General features: G+C 39.8%; 1 protein-coding gene across 9 annotated transcripts in view; it reads left to right on the plus strand.

Moving 5' to 3' along the window:
* Window positions 1-25,362, plus strand: part of WASF3 (WASP family member 3) — a 74,659-nt gene that overhangs the window by 12,755 nt on the left and 36,542 nt on the right. For 4 of the 9 annotated variants that reach the window (XM_055703055.1, XM_055703063.1, XM_055703056.1 and 1 more), the window contains one exon: window positions 10,230-10,316. The exons of 1 other annotated variant lie outside the window; for it this stretch is intronic. The gene's annotated coding sequence lies outside the window, so the exon portion shown is untranslated. Of the gene's footprint in view, window positions 1-8,632; window positions 8,780-10,229; window positions 10,317-11,032; window positions 11,105-25,362 lie in introns of all 9 variants that reach the window. 4 more of the 9 variants (XM_055703058.1, XM_055703057.1, XM_055703060.1 and 1 more) reach the window with 3 other exon arrangements.

A 25,362-nucleotide genomic window follows, 5' to 3' on the forward strand; every position in this document is an offset into this window, starting at 1 on the left:
AGAACATGTAGTTATTTACATGTTAACCTGATAATAGGCTACTCCTAAATAAAAGCCTTTCTCAAGGGCAGGGCATCTCTTGTACTATTGTCATACTTGAAAATGAGATAGGTGAAAGGTTTTGTTTCTTTGGTTTTCTTCTATGTGTTTAGCCAGCAGCATGGCTAAATCTCACTTTCTGGAAGTCTTGACTTCAAAAAGAAAAAAATAAATAAAAAAAAAGACAGACATCAAGGATATAGTTGACTAGCAAAACTTAGGCATATTTAAATGCAAATTTTATATTTTCCACTGGTGTGAATGCCCCAAACATGCAAGGGCAGTCAAGTTAAAACTTGCTGAGTATCTGCAATTCCAACATCTGAGCTTGGCTCTTCCATATGAGTTAGGAGAGAGAAATCATTAATGAAGCCTAGTTTGATGTCTTTTGATTTTTCAAAGGTAGACCTGCATGGCAGCAGTAAAATTAGTGAGACAGGAAGCATGTTGCCAGTAGTTTATGGAAATGCCACTTTATGCTGCTTGTTAATTCTGCAGCCATAATAGAATCTTAAGTGTTAGCAGTAATAGTACCTTAAAGTGTGATCCCATAGTAATCTGCAACAAGAGTTGCTACAGTGAGAAAGCCAGTATGCATCTGTAGTGAGGTAAAAGAAAAATTATATTATGTGGGATCAGGAGTGGTTTCTCATAAGAGGCTTTAAAAAAACAACAACCCCCCAAACCCAACAAAAACTGCAAACCTCAAAACAAACAAGATTCCATGCCTCATTGGTTGATCTGTTTTAGTTCACTGTACTCAATGTAGAATTTGCCAGGAATTCTGTAACCTGTAATAACATGAGTGGTCAGCTCAGATGATTGTGGTGCTTATACCACCTCACCACACTGTGGTCATAGAGGTAACCTCTGAAGAGCTGCATGGGCATTACAAACCAAGGTCGCTTGTGGTAGAAGAGTAAAGATGATGTGTCAAGTTCTCAATCTGTTGCGGATTTACATGCTAGCTTGTACACATCTGCAATGCCTGTGCTTGTGTTCTTTGAGCAGAAGTGTATCACATTGAATATCAGTAGTTCTCAAACTTTCAATTCAGCCTCCCTTTTCTCCCTTTTTGGTAGTAGTTTGTTCCTCTACGGCCCTTTTGCCGCACCAAGCAGTTGATAAATGAAGGAAAGAGGAAGCAATGTATTGCAGCTGTGCAGCTCTTACCCCATCCTCCTGGAAGTGGAGCTGGAGCCCGAGAAAGCATTGTGTGGTGTCTGCTTTCCTGTATAGAGGAGGGAAGATGTGGATTTGAAGCTGTACCAGATTCTCTGCTGTCCTTTCTCTCCTCATTCCAGAGCAGAGTGGTCAGTAGTAACTGAAATACCTGGTTGCTTCTGTTCCTGACAGTAAGCCACACATTGCTTTGGAGCTGTCAACTGCAGTCTGGGCAGGCATGGTATTGCTTTGGGACATGGCATGCTTCCTCTCCTGTGATATGTTCAGTGCCTCCAGTCCTGTTTACATGGTGTTAGAATAGTTTTTGCTCTTCAAATAAAAAAACCACAACCTACTGTGGATTTCTGGGCAGCCCATGCCTTTCAGCAATGGTTGCCACTGTTTCAAAACGTTTAAAGGTGTTTTTTTTCCAAATTCAAGCTACTTTGCATCTTATGCAATGTAAATCTGTAGTTCTGGAAAATATATTATTTGTAGTCTTCAAAATCTTTAATAGAGGAAGGCAAAGGGAGCACAACTTTAAAATGTAGTTGAAACAGATATTTTTATGGTTGTTGGAAGACTGAGGAAAGGACACAGGCAAGGAACTGAGAAAGAATAGGATGGCATAGTTGCAGTTGCATTATTATGAACTGTTAAAGGATATCTGGGGGGTATATATATGCCTACAGTGTTGTATGTATTAAGAAAATTAGGTTTTCTTAGACTTGGTTGTCAGTTCAAGATTTTTTTCATTGTTTCAAAATCTCTTCATGGAAATTGCTTTTGTAAAATGCTGCATTTGTGACAGCTGACTACTGCCTCCCCCCCAAGTACTAAACATGGCTGTGAAAGTGATATGAAGTAATCTGAAGAATAGGGTTTATTGCATTTATGAGAATATTTAGTGGAACAGGCAAATCTGTTCTCTTGAGTTGCTATCAACTGCTTGGTGTTGAGTCTGATGGTAATGCAGTATATAACCTGGATGGGTTATGCTATTAGGGAAATGAAGTTCATAGTTTTCCTTACCCGTATTAAATAGTGTGAAGCAGAAGTAGTTTTAAAATTCCCTTTTATAAAAACAAGTCTTAATTAAAAACATAAAAATCTTATGGTAATGGCAGGCATGATGACTTTAAGCCACTTCAACCTTCTTTTCAAAAGAAAAAGTAGACTTTATTTCACATACTTCTGGATTTCTGTGATTTGTTTGATCTTCCTAAACTGCTAAGCTCCTCTACATTGAATGAGATTTGAGGTCACAGATCCATGCAAAAACTGCTTTAGTTTAACTGGCTTATAAGTAAAAATGCTAATAACAAAAAAGACCCAAAAGAAACAAACAAAACCACCTGCCTCAACTGGCCCTTTAAAAACAGGATAGGGGGAGGGAAAACCCCTTGAGAAACTGGGATAAATCTGAACCATGTAGTTAATACTGGTGTATGCTAATTTCTTTATAAAGAACAGCTCTCCAGTGGGGGTATAAAAATGGAATAATTAATACATAAGTTTCACCTGTGTCAAATGCTTGGTCTCCCTCCCTTTTCACTTTCCTTATTTTTTTTTCCATAGTAATGTCCTTAACTGAACTCCATGGGTCAGCTGTAAAGAGTCTCTAGCTGTTTAATTCCATTGAATTTTAATTTTATAAATGGTGACTAATGATTAATCTGTATGATACCTATGTCTGTCTAGAAACAATTTACATGCTTTTTGAGACTTTCAGTCTGGGGGAAAAACACACTTTTTGCAAATACCTTCCAGTCTGTGTTTTTACTGAACTTTCATAAAGGTTTTGTGTCTGTAGATATGAAAGACTATAAACAGTGAGAACTAAACTGCAATAGTATATATATCTATATGCATACTCAAGTATGTACACATGGGAGAACATTTATTAAGAATAGAATATTTTGGTTGGAAGAGACCTACAGTGATCATCTAGTCCAGGGGTCTTCAAACTACGGCCCGTGGGTTAAAAAGTTTGAGGACCCCTGATCTAGTCCAACCAGCTGACCAGAAGTTAAAGCACGTTAAGGGCATTGTCCAAATGACTCCTAAACGCTTGACAGCCTTGGGGCATCAACCACCTCTCTAGGAAGCCTGTTCCAGTGTCTGACCACCCTCTTGGTAAAGAAATACTTCCTGATGTTCAGTGTTGAACCTTCCCTGATGCAGCTTTGAACCATTCCCATGTGTCCTGTCACTGGATCCCAGGGAGAGGAGCTCAGCACCTCCCTCTCCCCTTCCCCTCCTCAGGAGGCTGTACAGAGCAATGAGGCCGCCCCTCAGCCTCCTTTTCTCCAAACTAGACAAGGCCAAAGCCCTTAGCTGTTCCTCACAGGACATTCCTTCCAGCCCTTTCACCAGCTTTGCTGCCCTCCTCCGGACGCATTCAAGGACCTTCACATCCTTCTGAAGTTGTGTGCAGTGCTGGGCCCCACAGTACTTGAGGTGAGGCCACACCAGTGCTGAATCCAGCGGGATAATCGCCTCTTCACCAGCTGGTCATACTGTGTTTGATGCACCCCAGGGTGCTGTGTTCCCCGACCTGGCCAGGGCAGCCAGACTGACTCGTGTTGAGCCTGCTGCCGACCAGCACCCCCAGATCCCTTTCTGCACGGCTGCCCTCCAGCCACTCCTCTCCTAATTTGTACTTGTGCCCAGCATTATCCCGTCCTAGGTACAGAATCTGGCATTTGAACCTGGTACATTTCATCCTGTTAACCACAGCCCCATGCTCCAAACTATCTAGAACCCTCTGCAAGGTCTCTTGTCCCTCAGGAGAGTTGGCCGCACCTCTGTTTGGTGTCATCAGCGAAGTTGCCAAGGATGCATTCAACTCTCGCATCCAGATTGTTGGCAAATACATTGAACAGGACTGGCCCTAGAATTGAACCCTGAGGAACGCTGCTGGCGACCAGTCACGAGCCAGATGTAGCCCCATTCACTACCACCTTTGAGCTCTGCCCTTCAGCTACTTCTTCACCCAGAGCTGTGTAAACCTGCTCGTTCTACAGCTGGACAGCTTGTCCAGAAGGATGCTGTAGAGGACAGTATCAAAAACCTTATAAAATCCAGAAGAACTACATCTGCTGCCATCCCTTCATCTGCTGGGTGGCTGACCTTATCATAGAAGGATATAAAATTAGTTAAACGAGGCTTGCTCTGTGAACCCATGCTGACCGTGCCAGATTCCAGTATTCTTTAAATGTCTTTCAATAGTACCCAGTATAATCCTCACCATAATTTTTCCAGAAACTGAGGTCAGACCAACAGGGCTGCAGCTCCCTGGGTCTTCCCTCACACCCTTTTTGTAAACTGGTATAACACTTTCTAGCTCCCAGTCAGCAGTGACCTCCCCAGACCTTTGGTAGATGGTTGAGAGGGCTCCCGCCACAATATCTGTCCACTAGCTCCTTCAGTACTCTGGGATGAATCCCATCAGGCCCTATGGACTTGTGACCATTCAGCTGATACAGCTGGTCCCTTACAGTTTGTGTCCACAAATGGAAAGTCGCTGTTCCTGCACTTGTTCTCTGACTCTGGACTGGGCAGCCCAAGACCTATCGGTATTATTAAGGACTGAGACAAAAAAAAGCACTGAATGCCTCTGCTTTTTCTTCATCCCTATTAGTCAGATGACCATCTTCAACAACTATCAGTCCAATGTTTTCTTTAGACCTAATCTTGCTATTAATGTACTTCAAAAAAAAAACCAAACAAAAAACCCCAACAAACCCAACACTCAACCAAAACCTTTTTAAGGTATCATAGAAAGTTTACAAAGGAAACAAGCTTCCTATCTCGCATGTGTTTTTGAACTGAGGATGTGGACTCTGAGAACATCTTTACAGGGAACGTGAGATTCTTCCATGACCCCAGTCTATATCCCAAAGCACTATTCTTTTCTACTAGGGTGTAGGATGTGCCTCTCATTCTCCAACATTGAATCTGAATGCTTTTCTCTTTTTTCCATTTCTCTTTCACTTGGAGGCTGTAGGGGAATTAATCATAGTGATGTGAGTGGTTGCTATCGGCTAGATCCAGATGTAAGTATCTTGCCCCTGGATGGGTCGTGCTAGGGAGAGCAGCTGCTTTCTTGATCCAGCCTGTGACCATCTACATAATTCTGATTCCATGGCATTGAATCTGGCTGTTGGCTGTGGCAGTGCTGAGCCATTAAGTATGACCTTGCTGCTGCTTCCTTCCCTGTTGCACTACTTTATAGATGCAGTATTTTTTTCCTTTTTAAATATTATGTCAGTTCTTTTTGATTTGCCTTTTTTCTTAGGCATTCTGAAGCCCACTAAATTTCGTTTATCAATCTCAGAGGTAGTGTCTCGTTTTAGTGCTATATATGTGTACATGTGATACTTTGACGAGCACTTTTCAGTGGAGTTCTGTGTCCTGTGTTAATTCATACTTCCTTTATTCTGCTACTTCACTGTAATTTTATGAAACAGTAGGGTGCAAACTGCTTGACCCCCTACTGCTTATGGAGAAGTTTGAGCTAAATAAAATCTTAAGTTTTGTTCAGGATACGGTGCAGTCCACTATTTGCTTTGACTGTTGACTGTCAGCTTTCTGACAGTTATTTTTGTATTGCTAGTGTCACCATATTCACTTCTTTTTAGTGAAGCATCTAATTTGAAAGCCTGTACCTCTGTCTGGCCCATCATCTAGCCTTGGACTAATCCTTCTAATGGAGCCCACAGGTTTTCTTTCTGTTTGGGGTACTTATATAACGCTTCTGTCTAGATGTTCATGCCTTGTAGCAGTATCTGCTAACCACAAGAAAGGAGGCTGAATGCTCTAGAAAGCAGAATTCGAGTGACTTTTTTATTTTAAGAAGTATGTTCTTAAATCTTAACTGACAAATTACTGTATATAATCCTCCCTCTGGGTGGGAGGACAAAAACTGAAATTACAGAGGCGCTGTCTGCTGAGGAAGGTCCATTTTTAGTATTGTTACTCAAGTGGATTTTCACTTTGATGTAAATCCAGAAGCATTTCTTTGTGTAGAGCACTAGGGAGACATCTCTGGGCACTGCAAGTTGAGCTAGGAGGGAGCTCTTTCCCTTTCTGTGAAGATGTATACACTATAAACTTCTGCAGAAGAGCATGGGGTTATACTGGGAGAAAGAGCAGGCTGATAGTACAGAAGACTTGTACTGTGAGATAGGATTGTTACATGTGAAGATTTAGGGATGGTAAATGCTGCTAGAAAACCTTTTCCAGTGCTTGAAAACACTTTAATACTTACATGCCAGCTGAAATTTGTTCCTTCTCGGATATTTAGGTCTATTTTGTTGTCAGTGATGGGAAAATCTTTTAATTTTGTATTGAAGATGAGAGAGTGGAAGAGCTCTTGTGGTTGGTACTAGTCATTTGTGGTATAGCCTTGTCTTTATGCTTAGCTTCATTTGCAGTAAAGAATCAGTGCTGACTATTAAGGAAGAGCGTGTTGTCCTGGGCAAGCCTTTTAACCACTGAGGTGCCAAAGAGGTGAAATATGTTGGGGCTGGTCAATGCTACCATGCTTCTTACCAGCCAAGAATGTCTGACAGACCAGTGCTGTTACTAGTTGGCTCATAAGCGTGATGGGCTGTCTTTTGTAGATTGCAAAATCTCCAAGAATCATGTTTAATCTCAGATAAGTTTCATGCAATGCTTAGGATTTTGCCAGCCTCCAATTTAGATAGGTCTCCGCTGTCCAATACTGAAGGACTGCTCTACTCAAGTCAAGCAGTGAATATTTGTACCGTAATCCGCTGGTGAAAATGAGTAAAAGAGATACCAGGTACCTCACAACAGGTTGGTTATTTTTAATTTATCTGCCTGTGTTTTAAAGGAAAACTCCCAAGATCTTCACCCCGTTCGGAAGGAATTGGTGGTAGAGGACACACTGGATGCTGTGACCAAGTCTGACCATCAAAGCAGTTCTCAGAAAGATATAGTAGGAAATTGTCCCTTGAGGGCTTGATGGAGGGCAGGTAGCTTTCCACATTCCAAGGACAGCATGTGTCCTAACTAAGTCTGTGTTTCTGGATGTCTGTGGAAGCTAGACAACAGCAATTGTCTTAAAGACTACTTGGAAAACATGAGTTCTATTCCTTTATGTTGTTCCTATTGTGTGCCCAAGTTGAAGATTGGGATCTGGATCAAGCCTAATTTAAAGATAAGAAACTCTCTAGTTGTCCTGGTCAGTTTCAGGAAGGCTGCTTAGGATGGGCTGTTGAGAGGTCCCTTGGTTTTAAGTAATTGTATGGCTCTTACAGAAAAGCTGCCATCCCACTGTAGTAGTACTTAAGACCAAGTGGGACCTACCTACCAATTGGTGTGTGGTTCTGCTCTTTGAAGACTCCAGAAACTGTCAGGGTTTTCCACATGTCTGCTGTAAAGTTACAGTACTTTCCAAAATTTTAGTTTTGTGCTTTCAAGATTGAATACACACAGGAAGTGAAAAATGGAGTTTTAAAGCACTTCCTTTTTGTGTGTTTATGTACTGATAAAATGGTTAACTTTGTAATTCAAACTACACTAGTAAGCTTTGGATCTCCATATATGAAACCATGTTTTATAACCCCTCCCCCAGAAAGCAGATTTTAAAATAAAATCCTTTTTTCACTATTTTAATGATGACCTACCATTTGGATGCTTTTAATCCTCAATCTCTGTAAAAGTTATGCAGCTTGATCTTCAAATTGCTTCTGTACAATCCCTTCATTTCTAGGAGTCCTGTTTAGAAAGTTTTACAACATTGATTTTAAACATAATTCAGCTGAATACACATTTCTGACTAGAAGTCAGCATTATACATCCTGCTTCTCTAAAATCTTACCCTCTTGAAACTGTTCAGTACTTTCTGTGAATTAGTGAATGAGTCAAATGGGGGCACTTGGCAGAGGAGTCAGTGATGTTCTTGGTAATGAGTAAGAATCCCTTTATAATGTTTTTTGTTGGGATTTCTTTCCTCTTGAAGATTTTATGGGAAAGAAAGAATCCATTCAAAAGGGAGCAAGTATATTGTTACGCCAGTATATAGATATTGCTGGACTGTAAATGGCGTACTGAAACATTTTCTTTTCTATATCTCATGTTGTGTGCATCTGCAATATTTTTTTTTGTTATAACTACATATCTTAAATGTAGAACACGCAGTGAGGGAGTCCAGCATTTCTTCTCTGGCTTATCGTGAGTCTTTTCTCAATATTTTATTTAACAAACAATCAGAAAATTCTGATTTAAAGATACAAAACTACTTGACATTGATTGTGTCTTGGTGTCTTTAGCCAAGGTTTTTTACTAACCCCTGGAATATGTGTCAGGATAGTTGATCTCATTTCACTGTGAAAGCTGTGTGAGTCTCATCCTCACTCTTCATGTGGTAATTCTTGGCTTCCTTCCCATCCCTCTATAGGTGTCACATACTGCTGACCTGAGTGGAGAGTTCCTCCATCACAGGATGGATTTGGTGATCCTGTTCATGTAGTGCTTGCACTACAGTTGTTGATGTAACTGATGGAAGCAGTGAACTGCAGTGCGTGGGCAGCAATGAGTAGCTAAGGTGGGAAACTGAGAACATCGTAAGGTGCCCTTGCTGCTGAGGCTAATGTAATGTGTAAATACATCTTCAGCCACCCTGATAGTACCTAAAAGGCTTGAGTTCAATGTGAAGTTCTGGTCACCTTGTGCTAGGCTAGTGTTCCATGACATCTATTCTGTAGTGTTTTTCAATCTAGTGCTGATTACTTGAAAGCACTGTTAGTCTTTCCTGAACCATGGGTATACCTGCAGAAGTCACTGTTGGTTAAGTCACTTAGGTTAATAGGATCTTGTCTGACAACTTCAGTCAGGATTGTGAAGCAGCATTTGGAAGGCACCTTCTTCCCCACATAGTACATCTACCCTGGTGATAAGATAGGGAGACCTCTGAATGTAAATGATATGTAGTTGAGCCTTTTATAATGTCTAACTTAGAACAGTTCCTTCTGTAAGTATGTAAACACTGAAGTGAGGACCAAGGCCTTGGCCAACTGGTAGACCTTGGTAGCAGGCTAACTAGAGGGCAGTGCTATGTTTGGAATAGGTGGCCACTGCACCAATGCTTACTGGAATTGAGGTGGGGTGCCATGATGTCAGAGGTCTAATATTTTGAGGGAGGGCAAAGGAAACTTAAGAGTGGTGACAGAGAGCAAGAGGTGTTGTCTAGGCTACTGATTTCTTGCCTTGGAGGAGTCTGTGTGTGGTGACTCCTAACAGTGTCTTGCTCTTCTAGGCGCTTTGGCTTTTTATAAATCCTGTTTTATACATGTCCTTGAAATAGAGAAGATTTTTTAATATCTCTGACAAATTTTTGTCGTCTAAAATGCCTAATCAGGTTCCATCAAGGAATATATAGGAGCAACCTTGAATAATATGGCTATAATATTAGTCTCCTATGATCTGGTTTAGAAGATCATCTTTGTACAGTACTTGCAGAAAGGGCAGCTATGCCTTAATCACGAAAAATATTATAAAAAATTAGTGTATGACTAAATGGTCATCTATAAGTCAGAATATCCTCTTGATTCTAGGATCTGTAGTACTTTTTTGGAAACATTGTTTAGCTTTTGCAAGAGAGTCTCATTGCTTTAGTGTGTGTGTTTTAGTGGGTTTGTGTTTAGTAATATTTACTGTGAAATATGTAAGGTTCTCAAACCTGTTTTTTTATGCTTTACTTTAGATCATTGTGTCACATTTTTACATCCACACAGTCTAAAAGTGGGTAAATGTAACCTTCCCTGTAGATACTTCCAGTTAAAAGAGGGCATTGGTTATAAAATAATACAAGCTATTTTCTTACCTTGAAAAAATTTAAGCTATAATGAAATAACGTTTATCTCTAAACAGTTAAAAGTATGTCTAGATTCTACACATGCATGTTTTAATTTTCTAGTTGATCATCGAACCTGATTTTTAATGCATATCTTCAATTATTCTGTTCTTGAAAAGCTAAGTTGAATTTGTCTTTGCAGAGAAAGCTACCTGAGTGTGCTAGCAAGTCACAGAACAGCTGTCTTCTAAAACGCATAAAGGGACTACTTTCAACTCCTTTTTAAATGGTAAGCTGTTCAAGGGAGCTCTTACTGAATGTACCTTGTCACTTACTTTTGCATTTGTGTGAATCTGGTCCAGATAGCTTTGAAAACTCTTAAGTCCTTGAACTGAAGACCAGTGGTGGAGTTTGGAAACTGACCAGAAGGTTTTGAGTTAGCATTGGGAGGAAGGTTTATATTTTTGTGATGTTGAAGATACGCTGTATTAGGCTCTGAAACAAATGTTAAAAGCACTACTAATGCAGGAGACTAGTATAATGTAAACGCTAATCTTATTGTGTAGAAAACAAATAAATTTACTTTATTCATGGCTGTTCATGAGAGATTGGATTTATAAATTTGCATCTGTTAATAACTTTCACCCTGTATAATCTGTGTTTTGCTGAGCTTTGTCTTGGAGATTTAAATTAAATCTGCTGAGGTTAGTTGTTTGACTGTTTGCCTCAAAGTGCAATGGATAATGAAAGATTTACATTTATTGATATTAAACTAGCTTTGTTGAACCTCCCCAATCTGGCTCAGCTGCAACATGCACACCACAGACTTTAGATGAGGAATATGTTGTGTTGTTCGAAAAGTAAGAAAACAGCTGTGTAGCACTTCCTTTAATATGTGACATGTGGGCCACGCTGGGTGGTGCTAATGGAGGACTACTGCCAAAGTGTAGACAAATTTGTTAAAATAAAGCTGGTTTTGTTGGTGTGTGTGTGTTTTTTTTGTAGGGGGTTGCAGTTTGTCTGGTTCTGCAGTGGGAAAGATAAACCTTTTGAACAGGGGAAGAAGCTGGAAAGCAGGTTTGTTCTTCCTTCTGAGAGGATGAGGAGGTTAAAAGTAGTATTAGCTACTTGTAGGAGAGACTGTTTCCTTCCTGCATTGCATGCCACAGTGCTGCCTTTGGCAGAAACTGCAGCCAGCCATGCTTGCTTCAAGGTCTGAAAAAAGCAAAGTATGCAGCACTGCTTTAGGATATTTTTGACTTTGCTTATGTCCTCGAGCTGACTGGCTATAACTCTGGTTGTGATCTTCTGGCACACTTTGTCTCCCCTCAGCTGAAATTCATGTATGCTTATTTTAATTTTGAATGCTGATTATGTGCTTGATGATATTCAAGATGCTTGTCAGCATATATGTTCTGAAAGAGATCACACCTCAAGTTAGAGGAAAAACAAAGGATTTCTGGGAAATTCTATGCATGCATTCACAATTTCAAGAAAGAAACTTGATTTTGAGGGATAAAGGGATCAAGAAGCAATATGGTGCACACAGAAATGTGAATACAGACCTTTCCCCTTTCTGACCTTCCTGCAATTCCCATTTAAATGGTAAAATAACTTTATGGTTATATACTGAAATTGTTTGGAAAAAAAGATCATTTGTTATAAATTACAAAGGTGGAGGAAGTATGTCAGGGAAAGGAAGTAGTCTGCAAAAATTTTTTTAAACCAAATGGGCACATCAAAGACTGAAAATACGCTTCACTACTGATCATTAAATAAGCAGCAATACACTAATCCAATGAAAATGTGAGAATTATTCATCTTAATATGTGTCCTGTTGTCATATAGTGTGTGTGCAGGTGTGTGTGTGTGTGTGCAAAGGTCTCTCCAGTAGCTAATTGATATCTGTGGTCAGTGCCGTAGCTGACTTTTATAGACCCCAATTCTCTCCAGTGTCTGGCCTTCAGACTTCGGTTTCTCTAGTAGCTGGCTTTACAGACCTCTTCTGCTTTTGAGATTAAAAGTCACAACTGTCATATTCTAACTTCCAGTGTTATGTTTTTTTATATTGTAAGCTTAACCATTGTTACAGCACATATTTCTGTTTCATTTCATGGTACATAGAAACGTCGTTGTTTGCTTTCATTCATGGGAGGTTGTAGAGATTGCTTGCTGCAGGAATAAGGATGTATGTGTAGGAATATTTTACCTAATTGTATGTGTTCATAGAACTTCAAAAATTATTTTGAGGTATTTTTTCATACTCAGTGTAGTATTATCAAATATTTTGTTTCTTTGTGCAGGTTAAGCACAACTTTCATGTAGAGTTTAATTGAAAGGTATCTACTGTTTAATAGTCTGGAGTTTAATGTAGCTGAAAGGTATTTCAATACAATGCTGAACATACTTGAAAATAATCAGGGTTTGATTTTAAAAAGATATTAAAACTTAATTTTAGTAGACATAATATTCTAAATTTTTGTTGAACTCCGATCACTCGTGTATTACAAATGTTCTCATAGGACATACAATTTGGAAACTCCACCTGGTCAACAAAATAAGCTTGTATTTAAAATAATGATTGATTTCTACAGAAAGGTAATATTTTTCTTTCTAAATTTCTTCTTCAAAGAACTGAACTTACAAGTCATAATTAAATAGTTAAATGACTTAATTTGCCTGATTTGCATGCATAGTAAGGAATTTTCATTTTAAATCAAGTCATTCATTTTGTCGCTTGCATTATAATTGTGCCTTGTCATGCTTCTCTGGATTTCCTAGTGTGTTTTGCTAATATAAACACCCCGAAAGTTGTCAAGTTGCTCAAAATACAATTATTAGATGTTTGTGCAAGCTGCAGATTCCTTTACATGCCATTCCATTCAAGTAGCATGCACTGGCTTTTTTAAAGTTCCATTTTAATCCTGCAACACTAAGCTCCAAAAGAGCCCCCCACAAAGAAAGTTAAGAGAGCATGTAGTTGGGAAGAAAATCCCAAATGCAGGGCTTGAAAAGGGACCCTGATGCTTACCAGCCCCAAATGTCAATTCACTAGACCAGCTGAAGAGTTCCTTTGTCATCAGATACAAGCAGATCTAAAAAGTATGTGTTCATAGTTTGGCGTATAAAAATGTTGCATATTCATTTACATATTTTGAAGAAAGACATTAAAATTATGTTTGTGATTTCTGTATGAATAAAACTGGAACAGTCTTTAGAAATGCTTATATTGTGAAATCAACTTCAATACTTCTAGTCAGGGTTAAACCAAACTTATTTGCAAAGACTTGCCTGTACTGTGTGGTTCTTCAGTCACATAACCTTTATGCTTTGTAGCTGGCAAATTATAGAATGATTTAGTAACTTAAGTTCAGATTTGAAACAAACTTTTTAGGAAAAGCTTCCTCTGAATTTTTATCTGAAGACTTAAGTTAGCATTTTCCCTGAAGGAAGGAAGCTTTTCAGAATAGGAGCGAGTGAGTGTCAAAGATGGGTTGGGCAGGAGGCAGAAATAATCTTCTGGAGAATGGTGGAAGGTAAAGCTGAAGATCACCAATTACATAGCATTGGATGAGGGGAGAGAGACACAACAGTGTTTTCCAAATAGTACCCTGGGGAGAAGAAAGGCCTATGAGAGAGGAGAAGGTATTCCAGAATCCTTGCATTACAAATGGTAAAGCCAAAATGAGGTGGGACTGGTTTTGGGAGAGACTGATTTAAAACATGATCGAGAATTCTAATCGCAGATTCTGATCTTAAGAGGTGCATGCATTTTCTCCTAGCTTTTCTTGTTTTCTCTTTGTGATAATAGAAGAGGCTGGATATTTGGGCTCAACTCTTGCCTGTCTTGGGTTAAATTATTCAGCGTGCACTTACATTTTTGGACTTGACTGTATGGAGTTGAGGGACTTTACATGCAATCTGGGAATGTGCATAATGTTAACATAGGAGGATTAACCTGGTAAAACTAGCATCTGTGCTGTGAGAGCCATAGCATGCCCATCATGTTTTCAACATAGTGATATGAACACATAAAGCAATATTCTTCATTATTACTGCCAGAGACTGGGAAATTCAGTGCTACTTCAATACTGCAAACACACACAGTCATTGACCTCTTTGAACTTTTTCTGTGGTTGGCATAACTTCACTTCTGAATTATGCAACTAGTGCATAGAGATCTGCTTGAAGATGAGGTTTAAATCTTGGTTGCCTGCACTATGATTAACTAAATCAGTTTCTAGATTTAAAGTGATTAGTTAAATTTCTTCAGCTGTGTGTAGATTAGTCTCTGATGGCTTGTTTTTTTCTATACATGGGACTTGTAGTCTGTAGATTGCATTGACTATTTTAAAGTGTAGTTAAGAGCAATGTAAGTATTGATAGGTTTGTTACATAACTTGGGGAAGATCCATGTAGTCATAGATAACCTCTAATGACAGTCTTTGAGAATCAGTCAGCATGTTTGAGCTTAGTGTTACCCTGTCAGTCTGCAAAAACTCTGGTCTCCTGTGCAGTTGCACAAGTTTTGTCAGCTGGTGATTCTCAAATAGCCTCAGGTACCAACAATCACAGTGTTGCCTCCTGGAGCCTCATCACCGAGGTGGCAAGAGCGGTCTGCTTTTTGCTCGGCAGCCAGCTGGCTACAATCTATTCCTCATGGATTGTGAGACCTCATTAGCTCTATGGGTTTTAAACTAATAATTGCGTTTCACAGAGGAACGTTTGATCACCAGTATAACAGCAACTGCAGTGCTGGGATGGAGGCAAGTTTATAGTAAGTTCACTTCAGAATTCTGCATCTTTGTTTCTGTCATTTAAAGAAATACAAAAATATCCTGGACACCAGCATTCTAGGATTTAATTTTCCCTCTGTTGCTTTGACTTCAGCATGTTCAGGTTCAAAATGTACTTGTGTTAAGAAAGAACACCTAGTTCTAGAGAGAGGTGGATGGGTGGTAGATATTGTCTACCTTGACCTCAGCAAGGCTTTTGACACTGTCTACCATAACATCCTCATATGTAAATTCAGGAAGTGTGGATTAGGTGAGTGGACAGGTGGATTGAGAACTGCTGAATGGCAGAGCTCAGAGGATTGTGTTAGATGGTGCAGATCTGTCTGGAGGCCTGTAGCTCGTGGTGTTCCCCAGGGGTCAGTGCTGGGTCCAGTCCTGTTCAGCTTATTTATCAATGACCTGGATGGAGAGACTGAGGGTACCCTCAGCAAGCTCACTGATTATACAAAACTGGGAGGGGTGGCTGATTGGCCGGAAGGCTGCACTGCCATTCAGTGAGACCTGGACAGGTTAGAGATCTGGGGGGAGAGGAACCTGGTGAAGTTCAACGAAGGTCCTGCACCAAGGGAGGAACAACCTCATGCACCAGTACAGGCAAGGGGTTGACCTACTGGAAGGCAGCTCTGCAAAGAAGGACCTGGCAGTTCTGGTGGACAGCAAGTTGCCCATGAGCCAGCAGTGTGCCCTTGTGGCCAAAAAGGCCAATGGGATCTTGGGGTGCATCAGGAGAAGCATGGCCAGCAGATCCAGGGAGGTTCTCCTGCCCCTCCGCTCTGCCCTGGTGAGGCCACATCTGGAGTGCTGTGTCCAGTTCAGAGCTCCTCAGGTCAATAAAGACAGGGAACTACTGGAGAGGGCCCAGCAGGGGGCTGCAAAGGTGATGACGGGACTGGAGGGTCTCCCTGATGAGGAAAGGCTGAGAGAGCTGGGCCTGTTCAGCCTGGAGAAGACTGAGAGGGGATCTTATCAATGTCTACCAATATCTTAGGAGTGAGTGTCAGGAGGATGGGGCCAGGCTCTTTTCAGTGGTGCCCAGCAACAGGACAAGGGGCAACAGGCACAAACTGGAACACGGGAAGTTCTACCTGTATATGAGGAAGAACTTTGCTTTGAGAGTGACAGAGCACTAGAAGAGGCTGCCCAGAGAGGCTGTGGACTCTCCTTCTCTGGAGACATTCAGAACTCACCTGGATGTGACTCTGTGCAACCTGACCTAGGAGAACCTGCTTTAGCAGGGGGTTGGACCAGATAATCTCCAGAGGTCCCTTCCAACCCTGACTGTTCTGTGATTCTGTGAAACTTTTGTTCAGAACAATTTAGTAATAGCTCAATATTGAAAGTATTTTTGTCCAATATGCAAAATGATTTGAAGCAATCTTCAGGACTACTGTGGAACTGGAGTGGAGAAAATCATCACATGTTTTGGAAAATAGATGTTAAAATTAATTTCAAACAGCTTTCTTCAAGTAATTTCAAGAGACTACAGTGATCATCAGGATCTAGATGGTTGCCCTTTCCTGTGACTTCAGGAATAAAATTTAAGTGTGTTTTAGCAATACTCATTGCAATCATATACCTTTTCTGGTAAATAAAACATCACTTGTAAAGCTTCCTCTTTTTTTTTTGATGTGCGGTTTGTATATTTATAGGGTTAAGGAAGCTGCCATTACCTTCTTCATGTAGCTGCCTCAGCTATGCATTAAAACAGTTTAAAGATAGGTATTAAGGGCTTTCTTATACTTGAAAAAAACCACAAACACCCTCCAAACAAAAAAGAAAAATAAAAAAAACCCAAACCAAATGAAAAAAACAACCTACTGAGAATCTTTGCAGACAGCTGCCTGATCTGTAGCTTGTCAGCATTTACCTAGCAAGTACCAAATAGGTACCCTTCCCCTGGGACTGGGGGAGAAGCTGGTGTCCTGAGGGTTATTGGAAAGAGTTGACACATTATGGTGCCTGTCCGAGGAGTTTTCATATTCAAATAATTTGAATACGATATTTTACCCTGACAATGGGAGGGGTGTTTGGGATGTTTGTGGGGAGCAGATAGGAAAGATGGAAGAGCAACTACCCAGTTGCATACTCTTAGTTACTGGACACTTCTTTTTGTGAGAGTAAGCAACAGTCTCTAGAATCTGTCTACAACTAATAAACAGTCCTAATAATAAAGTTAAGAGCAAAGTTTTGTACCAAGCAGGCCTTGTAGGCAAACGTTGGAATGTAAAACTGCAGAGGGGAAAGGGTAGTTGGAAGCATTAGTTTATACCCCTGCCCTTAGTTACCAGTGGCTCCAACTCTTGTCAGACCAGTTGTCTAGTTGTAAATGGATGGTGAGTTACACCGTTGCCAAGTGAGGTGTGCAAGGCCCAGTCTGAGCTAGTAAACTGTCTGTTAGAGGAAAGCAGCTGTAGGATGTGTGAAGGACACAACAGCCTGCCTTGCTGTAGTTGGGCAATGGGGGTAGAGAGTATGCCAAAAGCTGTGGTGCTAGAAGCGAAGGAGAAGAGAAAGCGCTGTCAGTAGGGCTCCTGTAAAGGAGGCTAAGGTTGGACCATGGCTCTACAATGTGGGCAGGACATAATGTCTGTATAAAACACAGTGTAAAAAACTCAATATAAAACTGTGAGGCTTCTCTTCAGGTGTTTGGCTGCTGTCTTGATAGATGGGTGTTTTTCTCTGGAATTATGAAATACGAATGTGATCAGTTCAACATGCAGTCTTTTTGTGCACTATTTTATGATATTTATGATTAAAGTAGTGGGAAATAAGTAACATTCTGTTCTCTATGAATTGTCAGAATTAAGACTTTTTAGATCCAAAACATAGAATATGTCCCGTGTCGTGTCCCCCCCCGCCCAGTGATTTGTCCTTGATTCAGTCTTAATTTCCTAGAAAAGAAAAAAGGGACTTTCACAATTTACCAGGAGCTAAGAGCAACTGCTTTTCTTAAGATGTGATGGTATGTTTCATCAGATTGGTGACTTCCTGAGGAGACCAATTTTTTGTTGAGGTTCTATCCACCCTCCTCCTTCAGAGTACTGTATATTTATTTTAAAAATTACCCTTTAATACTTCATGCTTTAATATTAATTTGGTCCTAAATATTTATGGGTATATGCTGTTTTTACTTTTTGTAAATAAATCACAGAAATCAATGTATATCAAGTTAGGATTCACCAAAAGTATCTTTTTCTGAAAAAGATGGAGGTGATGCAGGCATAAAGTACTTACATGGCTAACAGGGTAAACAGAATTTGTAATGCATGCATTAGATATCATGTAGTAGAGTCCTTGGGACGTAAGAGATATCTCTGAGCCTGAAGTAGTACATAAGAAATGTAATCTGTTTTCTCTGTTCAGTAAGATTTGATTGATCATCTCAGAATTTCCTGGGACCTCCTACGTGATTTTGGGAAATGTGGCAGCAGAGGGTGACAGAAAATTGCAACAGCTCTGAGCTCTTCAGTGTCATAGGTCTGTATTCCTACCAGTAAGATGGACTAAGGCTAGAGGGCATGACTTACGAAGAGCAGCTGAAGATTCCAGGTTTAAGCTTGGAGAAGAGGTTACTGAGGGGTGACCTCACTGCCTACACGTTCCTCATGAGGGGGAGCAGAAAGGGAGGTTCTGATCTTGTCTCTCTGGTGTCTGGCTAGAGTTAACTCCTCTTTCTATGAGAACATCAATGCCATTTCTTGTAGAACGCAGTTACTAAAGCAGTTACTAATCTTTCAGATCTATTACCACGTTTTAGGTAGTCACTTGTGCTTAGCTTGCTATTTATCTACACAACAACAAAATATCTTAGCTGGTCATTTGAATGCCTCTGTCCTGCTTCACTATGAAATGGGAGGTTAGTTTGAATTACCGTTTGTTTGGGGTTTTTGTGGTTTGGTTTTTTTCTCTCCTTTTGCTGAAGCAGATTGAGTGTTCTTACTTGCGTGGTCTCAGCTGTAAGAGCAGTAATTCCATAAACTGCTTTGAGTTCTTTTCTGTTCTGCTTACTTCCAAGCTGATTCCAGCCCTGGAAGCAGCTCAGCCAGGAGCAGCTATAATAACAAATGTTGAAACAGGGAATGGGGAAAGGAATCAAGGAGTGGTTGGCTTTACAGCTGTCTTAAAAAGCACAACTTTAAGTGGAGTGGATCCGAAGGCAATGACTGGATTTTGCTTCTGAGAAGGAAACATAGCTCATCTTGTGGTTTAAGCATTTGTTGCTAAGCATTGGTGTGATTTAGGTCCGATTTCTGATCCTTCTATGGGCCTTGTGTGCTGGCCAGCATTATCAAATAGCTTTGTGCCTCTCGACTGTATGATTGAGAATGCTGCTTCTTGCCTTTCTCAAGTTTGGGGAATAAATTTAATGTCTAGGTGTACAGACACTGTAGTAATGCAGGTATTATGTAACCTTACTGTAACAGGCTTTCTGATGGTACTTTGCAGTTGCAGCATTGCTAGGTTTAGGCAGTCCATTCCTGTTTCAGTGGTTTTTAGTTGGCTGTTTTGCCAGGAGTTTGGTATGAGGCTGACTGCCAGCTAGTGAGGAAGATGAGCTCCTTCCCCAAGTGTCGAATGACTGAGTGCCATTATAGGGAAAGAGAGAACAGATGAAGCTCTGACTCTTGTGCATAAATGTCTTCATTCCCTGCTTTCCTGTGGAGCCTTCATTGGTAAATATTGGAGGCAGCCATAATTAAAAAGTCCTATGGGACAGGTTTTCAGCCTCAAGATGATTGTGTTTTTTTTTCTCCAACCAGTATTTGCCTCTTCTTCAGTCGTGTCCTCATAAACTTAAAACAAAATAAAACTGTTCTTTTTTCAACCTTTATGTAGTGAACTAAAACATGCCAAGACAACAGGCATTTTAGGGTGCGTTATGCTATTGGTTTGGATCCAGGAGTATATTTATGATGCAAATTCCCCAGTTGAGGAGTATATGCACTCTTTCCCTTTCTGATGAGTCTAAAATGAAAAGGTGCCCTCTAGGAGCATACGTGATGGTGTTCAGCATCTAATGGGCCATGATAACAGGAGAGAGCTAGCTGGGAACAAATATCCCTGCTTCCCTGCCAAAAATCATGTATGATGGACACAGGATCATCAGCACCAACTGTTCTGCTCTGCAGGTGTCTCTGCTGCTATTGTACCACACAACTTGCCAATGCAGTCTTTAACTTTAGTTGCTGTTTTCCTAATTCCTTTTGAAGTCTTTTAACATCCCCAGAGGTCCACAAGTGGAAAACCTGTCATGGATGGTGGTGCTCTGTTTCTTGTATAATACTGCATGTATTTTGTTCAGTTCTGATTTTATTATGCCACATTATACTACTATACTATTTTTCCTCTCAACCCACCCACACTTGGCATTGACTAAAAGAGGAGAATTAGAGATAGCTGTAAATCAGTAGGATACTTTCAGAAGTTCAGTGTTAGGTTCTGAAATTTTATAGGCTCTTAAAATATGTGTGTGTATATATGTCTTGAAGAAAGGCAGAAAAAAATGTGTTTACAAAAGGTTCCACAAAGGGTATTTAAATGTACTGATTAGAAATGCTGGAAGAAAGCAGACTTTAAAAATTACTTAGTATTATCATTGGTAACCTCTGCATCCCCAGTAACCATAGCTAAGATTTGATGACTTTAGCTGGGAAAAAGCATTGCTTGAGCGTCTCTTTAGTGATTGATCATACTTAGTGGTAAGAATGCTTTTTTTTCCTTGAAGCTGCTTTCTGGAGCACTTCCACCCTGCTAGCTCCATGGAGATCTGTTGATACAATGCCAGATTTCATGGAACACAACTTTTCAGCCTTTGCATCTTGAAAGGGGATTTTTAGAGAAGACTAGCTGCTGTATTTGGTCTGAGACTCACTGTGGTTTTATAGTAGCTTATTTGTCTTGTAGTGGGAGCTACTGTATGTGTAATGAAGAAATCTTTTTAATGCTGCAAATAAGGTTTTGTAAGCCAGTATTACTGTATCAAACCATGTTACTTTTACTAATGCCTGACATTGATTTTTAGGCTTTATTCTGCCTGCCCCCCCCAAGAAAAAAAAACAAACAACCAAACAACCTCCAAAACCCAACACCAAAAAACAACCCCAAAGAAAACAACAACAACAAAACCCAAATAAAAATCCTGAGACAAGGATTATACATTGAATTATTAGGAAATTAATGGTGGGCAGAACTTTGACATCTGAATTCAGGATACTAGTAAAAGGGACAATCTGTCACAAGAGAGCTGGAAACACAAGGACAAGTAACGTTTTATGTCTGGGGAGATGCAGCTGCTTTCAGTCTTGATGTGCTTCATATCTTAACATACTGGATATATCAAGTGTGTTCCAGGTTTTTTTACTGCAGCTTTGTTTCTCTTGGTATTCTGTTCCTGGTGAATATATATCCATGTAACTTAATCTTTAAAAATGTCTTCAGTATCGATAAGGCCAGGAAAAAGGTTATGATCCATCTTGATTTCTTCTGGACCCCGTGCTACTTGCTTGTGATTCAGTTGTCGGGGTATATGGAGCTCCTGTACTTCTGATAACTAGATGTTCTGCTATGCCATCTGTAACTATTACTACTTTATTCTATGAACTGGAAAATTACAGATTGCTAATTTCTTGTGCATCAAACATGAATGGTTTCTGTGATTAACTAGATGATGTTAACCATGTAGGAGAGAGAGGAAGGTTACCTGATAGAGAGAAATCGCATCATTAGTGCTCAAGTTACCGTACACAGCCAGATAAATATAGGAAAGATAAGAGAAGCATCCTCAACCTGGGAAAACCTCTAATCAGAGTTCAGTCATCCTTAGGCACCAGAGCAAAATAACCACAGCAGAAAGCTGCAGAATACTTGACTGTTAATGGTGGACCTCAGTAAGGCTGCTTGTGCTTTGTGCTGGTTTTTTGGGTGGTGGGTTGTTTGGTGTGTATTTTGGTTTTTGGCACTCCAAGTCTTTCTTGATTTATGCACTAGTCCTTGATTGCATGGCACTTTGTCATAATGCTGTAGTAAAGTAGCCACCAGAAGATGGACAGCATAGGAACAGATGGTGTGCTTGGCTCAGGATGAAAATAGTTGGTAATTTTTATGTTGATTCACTTAGACTCAGCTGTTGGATCGAAAACCAAAATATTTTGTTGAATTTTTCTGTAAAATGCACCCAAAATAAATCTGTTTTTTTCCCCCCACATAGACTAGCTGCCACTTCCAGGTTTCTTATATGTAGGGAAAGTGAAATGTTGGTATTAGTTTCACAATCAGGATAATTAGGGAAATCCTGAGTTTCCTGCTGAAATTACGTTGTGTGGGTGGCTGGGAAGCTCCACCTTGAGGAATTTTAGGGATGTTGATTTATTTTGTATTAATTTAAATCTTTATGGACTGCCTGTGTTTTTCCTGTTACATGCCAGGAAATTTCTGCTGCGATTTCAAAGAACCTGGTTGTTCAGGTGGGCATTGGAGTTGCTTAACTGCAAGGTTTTTTTAAGGATTGTGATATACTGTGGTAGTAGAATAAAGCATCATGGCAGTTGTTTCCCAGTGGGAAAGTCTGTCCTGCCTGTTGAGAACTGGGAATGAAGGTGGCATATGAGGAGCTGAGGCAGGCAAAGATTAATACTGAATTGTCATAGTACACAGTGTTTTTTCACTGTTTGACCTAGTTACTGCTCTCTTGCATCATTGCAGAGTGTCATATGTATGTTAAATGTGTGTTTGTGTATATATGTCTGTATATACTGAATATATATGTACACAAACTGTGTACTTGTGTATATATGGATATATGACTTTTGGAGGTTTTTTGGTATGGAAAAGAACTATAAAAAACCACTTTTCCTATGACATTTTAGATTTTGGTTTAACTGAACTATGAGAACTTAACACTTCCCTGTGACATTTTAGATCAACTGCTATGGGGAAAATAGTTTAAGAGCAGATTTCCGCCCCCGAAAAATCCTGTTCTGAAAGGATTTTAGTGGTAAATATCAGACAAGGGAAATAGGGAGCATTGTGTGCTGCTGTAAAATGGGTAATATCGGACATGAAGGGGATACTTCATCTATTTTGTGCTTTCCCCTCCAACTTAGGGTTAATTTGAGTTCTGAGAAACAAATTACTGAATTTGCTTCTGGTTTACCTTGAGGTCATTTGGGGATCTGAGTGGCATGTTCTCACTGCAGGTGGGCTCTGGAGGCCTTACTGGGCAGCCTTTGTCGCATGGGCTGTGACCCAGGCTGTTGTTTCAAGCACTTTAAATCCACTAAGGCTCTCTTAAATAGGATCAATGTAAGTCAGCAAGGCCTAGCTGCAACTTATGTTTTCTTTAAGTAATTAAGGCATTTGCTTCTGATAACACTTCCTGTTTGTGAAGGAGGAATGCTGGGACAAACATGCTCTAAATGATCTTCAGCATCTATTTGTGCATTATTGTAGCCGAAATGTTAAGAAATGGCTTGTTTATAATTACAGACTGTACTGTAATACTCTGTTACAAGTTGTTCCAGCATCAAATCGTTTAGTGTAAAATATCATGCAGTAATGATTCTTGTGTTACAGAAGTATTCAACTTCTGTAATGTAGATAAAAATGTGACTTTAAACTATTAGAAGAATGTGTATCCATTTGGATATCCAAAAGTATATTGTATATATATCAAAATATATATGCTATATATAGTGTATATATGTATGTAAGTAAGCACTCCCGAGATATGTAAGGCTATCATTCGAGAGGCTATGTTGAAAGAATCACACTTAAAAAGTGTCTCAGTAGTTTGTAGTAATTTGGGAAACGAAAAGCCACTCTGTGCCCTTTTATTTTAACTGTCAGATGGATGAAGAAGGAATTTGTGTTTGTAATGATGCTTTTTGGCCTGTAGTCCAAAAAGATCCTGGAATAGGCAGGTGGTGAACAAGAAAGAAACTTTCTTTAGGTGGGAAATATCCTGGTATGGTTGACTGTTAAGTAATAGCATTAAATAGCAGTTCTCTTTGGTTTTAATTGTTTACATTTTATTACCCTGTGGTATTACTATGCTGGAAAAATTAAGAGGTGCCAAATAGGTGGGAATCACTAGCGATGGAAGTGCATTGCATGATGTTTGAACCATGATTTCCTTCAAGGCTATATTAATCTCAGGTATTTCATGGGAATACTACTGGTTGTTGGAAGAGTGGCCTGTAGACATTTTCTTGGATATCTGAGCTGCTGAGTTTGGCTATGGAGAGCGAGAATTCTGTGGCTCTGTCTACACAACCAGCTCTGTGCTCAGAGCTGATTAAGATCCAAGCCTATGACATCTGGAACATTTTGACCTGCTAGTGGACATCTGTTTCTGACCCAACTAGTTCATTGCTGCTTTGTGATTTCGCTCCTTTTGACCTCATCTAGTTTATACTTCTCACTGAATGTTACCATTTAGGTCCTAAAGGTTAAAATAAAAGGAGATTTTACAGGATGTCACTTTTCCAACCAGTGTATCAATATTTCTGTGTCTTCATACATGTAGTCATTGGTTATTTGAAACAGAAAGAGCTGAACGGTTCAGCAGCCGTATGATTTGCACATGTCAAGATGATACAAAAGCGAGGGATGATCAGTCTTAAAGTCTTTGCTGTGCTGTAGGACAGGGTGCTGCTTCCTTCTCTTTCTTAACTTCACACAGAGCTCCTTCTCCTTGCTCTGGCTCAGTGGGGTTTTTTTTTTTCAAGAGATGGTATTTTTAAAGGGTAAATGTTAGGCAGACTGTATACTGTAGCAAGATATTTATCTTTTTCTTTCTTTCAACTCTACTTAAAAAAACCCCAAAGCTACCACTATTTCTGTATATGTACAAGGAAAATATTTTGAGTTACTGTGCAAAACTGTTCAAATAGAATTGAAATAAGCTCCAACAAATGCATAGTGTGTATCTTTTCGGTAAAGACAAATGAATAAAACTGAAGGGAAACAAGTGGTGACTCAGTTCAGTTCTGTTTGCTTGAATAGGAGAAGAGATGATGATAAATTCTTGGACTATAATAGAGATTTCCAGAAAGGCCATATGAAAGAAAAACGTGTTTTCAGTGCAGCATAAGTACTTCCTTATTGAAACAAGTCCATTCTTAGGATAGCAAAAACTAGCCAGATGCTGTTACATGACTTGAAAAGACTTTTTTCCTTTCTCATGTACACTTACAACATTTACGCTATATTTGGTGTTAGCCTAGTAGTATTAGGTTAAAATAGTAAAATTGATAGTGGCAGTAAGGCTTTTGTTGGTTTTAATGTATAAACACAGTGGAACAGATGTTCAGAACAGTATGGAATATTTCTTCCCCATCCTGCCATCCCTTTCACACCGAACCATCTGGAAGGGACTATGAGCAGGATGAGCAGCCATCACGCTAAGAACAAGATTAATGTGTCGGCGTATTTTGTTGATACTTTAAACTGGTCACTGCTTGTTCACTGGAAAGCAGCAATGTGAATTGTCATTGCGTGTGTGGTTACGCTCTCCATGTGGATATGGAACAAAGACAGAAA

The sequence above is a fragment of the Falco cherrug genome, chromosome 2, assembly GCF_023634085.1.
Source record: "Falco cherrug isolate bFalChe1 chromosome 2, bFalChe1.pri, whole genome shotgun sequence".
NCBI lineage: Eukaryota > Metazoa > Chordata > Aves > Falconiformes > Falconidae > Falco > Falco cherrug.